This window comes from Uranotaenia lowii, chromosome 2 (genome assembly GCF_029784155.1).
Source record: "Uranotaenia lowii strain MFRU-FL chromosome 2, ASM2978415v1, whole genome shotgun sequence".
Taxonomy (NCBI): Eukaryota; Metazoa; Arthropoda; class Insecta; order Diptera; family Culicidae; genus Uranotaenia; species Uranotaenia lowii.
Window position 1 is genome coordinate 41,577,645 of NC_073692.1, and position 7,081 is coordinate 41,584,725.

The following is a 7,081-nucleotide window of genomic DNA, read 5'->3' on the forward strand; positions in this document are numbered from 1 at the left end:
GTTGACCCGCGTACAACGGTCTTTGTTTTCGGCACAATAGGCCAACAAAGCCTCACAATGTCCACGTTTTTATATCGCGACCCGACACGAATCCGGTTCGAAGGACCAAAAATGTTCACGCACCTGTGAACGTCCGGGGTGCCGTGGTCCAGCCGAGTTTAATCACCAAACCAACCGCGCGTGATATTCTCACTTTTGAAAGGTCAATGACCTACGATAAAAAACTTGTCCACAGAGATCTAGAAAATGATCACACTTTATTTGGGGTTTGAATCACAACGCGGTTTCTTTATTAAAAGAGTTCTAGACTCGACTACGGTTTATTGGACACTATCTTTTATTCTGCTGCTTCTAGTAATAGAACCTAGCTTGAGTAGAGGTAGTGTTCGGAAAGGCCTTTTTTTCACTCTCTAGGTACTCTCTGATAAGAGATGTACTGAAACTACTAATTGAATAGGAGATACTATGGGTTGCAATAACCATCAGGGTGGTACTTAGATTTGGGCATCAACAAAAGCGTTTCCGAAATATTTGGATTTGGATCAGTATTGTTTTAAAACTTATTTTTATTTTACCGAGTACATGTGCCTTTGGCTTTCACAGCCATAATAAATAACATCAAGAAGCAACCTCTCATCATCAGCGCTAACACAACTGAAATGACTAGATATCTATGATGTTGTGAATCAATCTCGAGATAAGCCCTGAAAATTAGCCATCCGGGATTTCACACCTATATGTTCCAATGATGAATGCATATTGTTCAAACCAATTTAAATTGAATATTGGATCAAACAGATTGTAATTAAGACTTCAACTATATGTTCGAAATATATCTTTCTAATTGTAAAAATTGTAAGTATATGTATAAAACGAGTTTGGCTCCTTATAGCCTAAATGTATGAGCCGTTTCAAACAAAGAATTTACAAAAAAAGATTGTGATTGTTCTCTTCATCGGTAAATGATTCTCTAGTTGATTAGTTATGATTTTAGCATTCGATTTCCGAACATTTTGTTCCTAACCTGTGGATTACCTTCAACTTGAAAGCTTCAAGATTGCAAAATCATTTATTCAGCACCTGATAAGATTTCGTTCGCCAAAAAAACACTCTCCCACATGCCTTTATTAGAAAACTCGAAATCAATCGGAAAACTGCGTCACCTAAGCTAACAACACATCAATTGAAAAATTTCGACCTTTGATCATCAACCAGACGGAGCTGATAAGAACGAAGAACGAGAACACGTGCCTGCATTCGGTAAAAGATTGTTGTTTGTTCCAAAAATGTAACTGAAAACTGCTCAAATCGTGAATCCATCCTCCATTGAGCCCTGAAAACCTCGCTGTAACCATCGAGTTGAGTCGAGTGATGATTGACGTCACACACTCTTCTGAACGCTCTCGTAACGATTACTCGCCGTTGACAGGTCCACGGCTAATGATGTGGCCTGAACTGGAAGTGGGTGTACTTTGAACTCCTCGAAATCTCCTTCTTATGACTTAAGTCTACTGACTGCTAGGCCTAGGAGTATGTAAGTCTACACTGACAAGTGGCAATCATCACAAGTTTGATGTCGATTGGGTGAGATATTCTTATCGCCAACTTCGGAACGGTCACTCATCCAGTTTGTTGTTTTTGAGCGCAAATGGTAGCAACAACAATGGTCATAGTTGATGCTACCAGTAGCTTGAGGCAGAGGTGAAGGTACTTTGTTTGTTATCAGATAGTTTGATCTATACCTTCTAGTTATTGAACAGGTATGGGATACGATTTGCTCATACTTGGACATTTTCCAAGTACTTGGGATGTTCGCCAATTTACCATTGATCACTTATCCTTGTACTTTGTGCTGTAACAGCGTAATTACGCCACTGATTACACATTGAATGGGGTATATTTGACAAGTGCTGTTGGAAAAATTCCAAACAAAGCTTCTGAGAGGGTTGTTTTTCTGTTTGAACGTACTATCAGGGAAACTTTTGATGGGGGTCTAATAGTGCTAATGAAGTAAGTGATTAAGTCACATTAAGATTAGAGCATCGTTTTTGTTCAGTAAACTCTCTGAACCAGAAGAAATCTTTCGTAAAAGACACTACCCCTTGGCTTTGTTGTGATGCGTAAATACTTTGCTACAGAAGCTCTTAGCTAGCTAATGATTAGTACAAATTATGACGCTCAATAATAGTTTTCGAGTTGTTTTTTTTGTACGATCAAGTGAACTAAGGAGTGGCAGCGTAAGAAGATAATAATAAGGTCATCATGCTTTTTGAGAGAAATTGAACAAAATTACTTTTAACAAACAAGAACTATTAAGACAACTCTAGCGACAGAGAATCATTACTAGAAATATATGTTGAAAATATATTTGCCATAACGCTATATTTTATGTGAGAAACTTTCGTTCGGAATTTCAATCTTTCCTTACTTGAAGCTTAAAAGCTAATAATCATTAGTCTGACGCCCATTAACATCAGAGACTGTCACAATGAATGTCCGTTGCTGTCAATCAAAGTTTTAAAGTCGTTCACTGTAGCCTGTTCGAACTAAATTATTATCGAAATTTTCAGCAAAATCATTCATCTCGTCTAGCCATTCGCCAGTATTTCGCTGCCCCCCAAGTTTGATCAAATTTCAGTGCGATTTTCTAGGGAAGATTTTCGCCCAACAAGTTGTGCCACTCTGAAGAGCTAAACGAACAGTCATAATGATCATTTTGATCATTTAGCAAGTCGATAATGTAACTAGTAATCAGCCATTGCCAGTAGCCACTACACTTAGTAATAATACACCGCCGAATGATATAACATTTAATCGCCGCAATTTGTTTTCCACATTTCTCCCACGGAATTTCCCGAGATTCATTCAGAAAGACAGTTACATGCTACGCAAGATTCTCCGACGCTCGCTAGTGACTTGAGCATCTTTTTTTGCGCTTCGATGTGGTTGTAATCGACTTTGTTACGAGTTGTGTTTTGGTTCAAAAAAGGCTACGAACTACTAAAATGAAATATTACAATGACAAATATAGACTGAGATTTGAATCAACGCTACATATGTTTTTATTGTTATTGTAATGTTATTTATTAGCAATGTTTCAGCTAGTAAGTCAAAATTTTAAGTAAGGGCAATTTTGAAGAAAACATTTGAAAAGTGTTTGAATTATTCAACATTTACTTTTTATCTATGCTTACCAGAATCAAATGTAGGAAAGTAAAGTAAGTAAGTAAGTAAGTAAGTAAGTGCAAACTAGCAAAAAGTAAGACATCTCCAAAAGTAGGACAACAGACAATTTAAAAAAATAACTATCGATACTTCACAGAAAACTCATTTGGAAATATCGATAATTGATCAATTTTGTAGATTCTAAAGTCATTCAACTATAAAACTAGTAACGTATTATTTTTAACTATCATTGGAATTCTAAAAGTCAAGTTTTTTTTAACTATTTTATTTCTATGTGTTATCAATTATTTTCTAATAAGCAAAATTTTTAAGCATTACCACATTTCAATTTTTCTACAACGTCCTGTTCCAACATACCTGACTTAATCTTATATATGAAAATGGAGACGTTTTTTTTGTAACACCATCACGTATAAACGATCGGTCTGAATAAAGTGAAATTTGGTATTCGAGGGTTTTTAAGGTCAGAGATGGTTTGTATAAAAGTTTCGAGAAACTGACATTTCATGGAAGAGGGGCTCCCATACAACACCAACTTGAAATGGTACATAACTCGACCACGATTTCCATGAAAAAAGTTTCACGAGCACGAACAAGTTTTTTTTAATAATTCGTTTATTTGAAACGACTCTAGCCTTTTTGTTTTACGGAGCCAAGGTACCTTTTAAAAAAACACGAGTGCTTAAATCTAATTTACAAAGTATTATTTACACTGTTTTTCATTTGAAACGCTCCAGATCACCGATGATAAGGAGTTAAGTTTTTGTATTTACAGTTCATTATTTAAAACTACGATAGACGAAAAAAAACAAAGATAAACAAGGGAAAAATAGTTAAAAACGGAGATCGATAGATTTAAGATAAAGGTACAATTCGAACATGTAGTCCAGGTCTACCGCAGCCAACGCGTCCCTCACTGGAACATTAAGTGGTTTACCTCGGGCCCACAGGGAATCAATCAAATTTGCTCTGGCGATAAGATGGTCGTCACAGGACCAAACAATATTCTCGATGTCATGGTGCCCCTGACCACAACTACATATATTGCTGCTAGCTAGATTTACACGAAAGAGTAACGCGTCTAAGGAACAATGATTGGACATGAGACGGGGAAATGTTTGAATAAAATCCCGACTCTAATCTACTGAACCAGGGTTTAAGGCTTACCTTTGGGATAATTGAGTGGAGCCACCGACCCAACTCATCTTCGTTCCATTTGCGCTGCCAGTTGACAAGAGAGATCTCTCGGACCAAATAGTAAAATTCGTTGAAGGCGATTTGCCGCTGATAAATGTCGCCTTCGGCCGCGCCCAACTTTGCAAGTGAGTCTGCCTTCTCATTACCCACTATTGAGCAATGTGATGCAATGAAAAAGCACTCAACATAACTCTTATCTTCTCAAGGAAGAACGGTGAGTGCTTCTCGGGTCTTATTGAACGTATAGCCTCAACAGAGATGAGACTATCCGTAACAATATAGTAGTGTTCAACGGGTCGTGCGGCTATACTTCCAGTGCCCAATGTATAGCTGCCAATTCGGCAATATAGCTTGGAGATTGAAGAATGTAAGATTCACTAGTAATTTAGTTTAACACTCCAAACCCCGTACATTCGTCTATCAGGGAATCATCAGTAAAGTACATTTTATCAGCATTGATTGACGTGTCCATATTTTGCATCAAACATCCTCGGAACAATAAGAGAACGATGTTGTTCCGGAATCCCACGGTCATAATCAGGGTGAAAAACACGAATGGGAGAACGATGAAGATTTAACCTGCATAGGCATAAATTCATGATATATAAGTAGTCATATATGTTGTTCGAAGATTTTGCACCAATGCCAATGGGTCCATGACTTTACACCTTATGAGAAACCGAAGAGATATGAATCAAACCTATCTCTCAGTGGAAGTACATTAGCCAAAACTTTGAGACTCACGGTATGTGTTGAAGGCATACAACCCAAAACTATTCGATGACATCGATATAGAATACGCTCGAGTTTAATGATATGTGTTTTGTCAGCTGATTGCCCGATCAGGAGAGCATATCAAAATAATAACTCAAACGTATCTCACCAAGATATTTACATCTGATTCAGTTATAATTAAGTACTCTAAATTTTCGATTTTAAGTTTCTCCAACCTGAATTATATCTTATTCTGATTGACAGATATGAATGGGGTTGAGCTCATTTTCAATGATAAAGATTTTTTTCGGATTGTCCTAAAATAAAATGATTATATCTTATTTTGATATACGAACAACTTTTTCTGAAACACGGACATCGAAGTCAACGGCCCAAACCGTACTTTTATGAGTTTCGCTCAACAGATTCTTGAAATAGAATCCAAATATCAGGGAACCATAAATGGAACATGGTTTCAGCAAATAATGAGGGTTATTGACATTCCACTAGAAAGTTTTCTCGAAGCATGCATATCTAGATAAGTTATAATTCTGATAGGTTTTGTTCTGCCTAATATCAAACTATGCTATCTGAAAGAGATATAATCTTGATAGGAGCATATCGAAATCTGATATAATTTAGCTATGATCGTATAGATTTTCTGATATAATTTGAGATATTTTAACATCCTACGAGTACTGAATTATAACACATTTAGATAGAAAATAAATTAGTATCAAAATATCTCATCTTGATATAATTTAGTTTTCCCCTCCTGATCGGGTGGAAACAAAAACTGTCGTATCCCGATCAGGAGGGAAAAACTAAATTTTATCAAGATGAGATATTTTGATACTAATATTTTTCCTATTTAAATGAGTTTTTATTCAATACTCGTAGGATGTTAAAATATCTCAAATTATATCAAAACATCCATGCGATCATAGCTAAATTATATTAATTTTAGATATGCTCCTTACAAGATTATATCTCGTTCAGATAGCATTGTTTGATATTGGGCAGAACAAAACCTATCAAAATTATAACTTATCAAGATATGAGTGCTTCGAGAAAATTTTCTAGTGGAATGTCAATAAACCACATCATTTGCTAAAACCATGCCCCATTTTTGGTTTCCCGAAACTTGGATTACATTTTATGAATCTGTTGAGCGAAACTCATAAACGTACGGTTTGGGCCGTCGACTTCGATGTCCGTGTTTCAGAAAAAGTTGTACGTTTATCAAAATAAGATATAATCATTTTATTTTGGGACAGTCCGAAAAAAATCTTGATAATTGAAAATGAGCTCAGCCCCATTCAAGTCTGTCAATCAGAATAAGATATAATTCAGATTGGAGAAACTTGAAATCGAAATGTTTGAGTACTTAATTATAACTGAATCAGATGTAAATATCTTGGTGAGATACGTTTGAATTATTATTTTGATATGCTCTCCTGATCGGGATTCCATCACTGACAGAATAGTTGTTCGATATACAAACTTGATCAGATCTTTCAAATGATCTCCCCACCAGGTGCCGGTAATTAAATGGAGAAAATTTATTCTTTGCTGGCATTTCAAGATACTTGAAACATCTCGATTGAGAGATCGTTCTGCCAAGGAGTTAGAGTTTAGGTTGAGCTGGTCTATGTTTTTTAGTGAAAACCACTAACTCTGTTTTCTCTGGGAGAACTCGATCCCAAGCCTCAATGTCCAGGATCATAATCTGTCTAAAGTATCTTGTAAAGGCTTGTGCAGATGAGACTCTGTAGATCCTATAACAGACACTACGTCATCATCTGCAAGTTGTCTTAGAGTGCAGTCTTCAGAGAGGCAATTGTCGATACCACTTACATAAAAGTTATACAAAAGAGGACTCAAGCATGAGGCCCATGTATGAAGTCCTTGTAATTGCAATATCTCCGTGAGTAAATTTGTTTCTTACAAAGCAAGCTGTATAAGATGTTGTTCAAGCACGAAC